This window comes from Amborella trichopoda, chromosome 9, assembly GCF_054954075.1.
Source record: "Amborella trichopoda isolate Santa Cruz 75 chromosome 9, AtrichopodaSantaCruz75HAP2 v2.0, whole genome shotgun sequence".
Lineage (NCBI taxonomy): Eukaryota > Viridiplantae > Streptophyta > Magnoliopsida > Amborellales > Amborellaceae > Amborella > Amborella trichopoda.
The window spans coordinates 50,523,853-50,526,234 of NC_142344.1; the positions used below are offsets into that span (position 1 = coordinate 50,523,853).

Below are 2,382 nucleotides of genomic sequence, written 5' to 3' on the forward strand. Positions count from 1 at the left end.
GAACATCGAGATGATCAATTAGAGGGTTTTTCAATATTTAAACAACCTTTTCCAATGGATTTTTGAGGTGCATCTGTAGTTCTACATTTTAAAGTTGCACGCTTATATAAACCTTTCCCATCAAATATAGGGCTTGACATAAAACTATTTCTTTCAAAGTTGTTCATAAGATAGATCAAAGATGATATGAAAATATTCAAATAAAAACGAAAATCCACTGGAAATAATTTTAGATAAAAAATTATTCAAGGAAATCATTTATCTTTAGTACAAGGTACTCACAATTAATCTTGACCATTGGATGTAAAATTAATTTGCTATACTTTTTTTCATTGACCAAACTCAAACTTCAAAAGTAATTTTCTCGAACTTTGAAGCACACTCGAGCTATCAGATTTTCACATGATTTGGTTGTAAGTATATGTAACCTTATCAAAAGTAAATAGTTTCTTTGTATACAATCCCATTTTAGTCTACCATAAATGGGCCTTTATTTAGTCAACCATCTTACAAGTCTTGTGGACCACCATTTGTGCCCCTATTTTATTTATGCACAGTCCCGGGTTCTATTTAGACCAACCCTATACAAATTGGGGATTATGTAAAGGACATGGAGTATAAAGAGCACGCCTCACCTCTCTGTAACTCAATTCAAGATCTCTGTAACTCAATTCAAGATCTATCTAAGATGAAAGGAGCACCTACAGTGGCGTTGCTACTTTTCTTCTTGGCCATAGCCACCTCCATGTCAGATGACTGGAGAGAGACCGTAGGCATGGGCCAACCCAAGGTGAGGCACCTCCACTTCTACTTCCATGAAGTGGGCAAAGGATCAAACCCCACCCCCATACTCGTAGCCGAAGCAAATAGCACAAAAACCTCACCAACCAGCTTCGGTAGCGTATACGTCGCTGACGACCCACTAACAGAAGGCCCCAACCTCACGTCGAAGCTTATCGGCAGGGCACAGGGAATTCAAGCAGCTTGTTCTAAGACTGAGTTCAGCCTCATCATGGCGCTCAACTTTGTGTTCACGGATGGCGAATTCAACGGAAGCACGCTCACGGTGGTCGGGAGGAACCCTATACTGCAGGATGTGAGGGAGATGTCTGTGGTAGGTGGAAATGGAGTTTTCAGACTGGCTCAGGGCTATGCACAACTCCGGACTATTTTGTTGGCCACCGGCTCATTGACCGTGGAGTATAATGTCACTGTGATCCATTACTAGCTTCTTATTTCACTGGTGTTGTCAGCTATGGCGCAAATTCTATTTGGAGAGAATAACAAATTCAGCATGTATGAGATAAAAGGGATTGTTGTTTACCAATTTTGTTAAAATTTATCAATTAATGTTTTAATATTTGGACAAAAAGACATAGCATCTCATTAAGTTAGCCGTCTTGCCTGTATCATTGTCCGGGTATCTCATCATCATTAATTAAATGTTTGGGCCTCGATCTTTTTATATATATTTTTTATTAAGAATTTTTTATTTTTGAGAAATTTACGCTAATATGCCTTAAATTAGTGTAATTAAAGAATTTCATTTCAATTTTCAATTTTCAATTTTACGCGTGTAACTTTGAAATCGGGCCTCTATATATAAAGCCAAATGTGAATTGGGATCTTCAAGATCCAAAATCAAACTAGACTAAAAGATGTTGTTTTGATCTCCAAAATCAAAATAAAATTTGTAACTTCGGATCTTAAAAATCCAAAGAGGGGACAATTTTGAATAAAAAAAAGAGAGAAAAAAAAAAAAAGGTGACTATGTAAAATAAAAAATTTTGTGGGTGTGTCATTAAGGGTGCAGTTTGTATAGAGCCGAGGCACTCAACAATCAAAGTAGAGCACACCTTCAAATAGTGTCGAGAACATTTTTTCAATACTGGAAAACTTTGTGGCAACCTTAAAATATAGTTTTATCATTAATTATAAAATTTAAAGCATAAAAAATAGTGTAGATCAAGTAGATCTATAAAAACCTTGAAAATTGACGGTCCAAAACTGTGTGACAAGATGCACTATTTCCAAAACTTGAAATCTAATTTTTTCTCATGTCCATGCATCTTGATGTCAAGATGATCAATTTGAAGATATTTGGGCATCAAAACAACCTTTTCTAGTGAAATTTTTAAGGTAGGCTCTAATTTGATTGTTTAGATCCTCGATTTTAAACCTTTTCGTTTATTTAATAATACTAAGTATCGAGAAAAATTTCATAAATTTCTCTTTTGTTTTTTTAAATCAATGTTGTTTCTCAAAACCGAATCAAAAAATAAATTCAAGCTCTGGAAACCAGTATGCCTTTGAAGCTACGAAGTACTAGATCTAGAAACAAGTAAGTCGTCACCTGGCATTCGTTGAGTTCAATGGATTTTG

The 2,382-nt window shown here is 35.4% G+C and overlaps 1 pseudogene; it reads left to right on the forward strand.

Annotated features, from left to right (window-relative positions):
- The first annotated feature begins 595 nt into the window (after positions 1-595).
- LOC148780622 (dirigent protein 22 pseudogene) lies at positions 596-1,323 on the forward strand (annotated as a pseudogene).
- Positions 1,324-2,382: the final 1,059 nt, after the last annotated feature.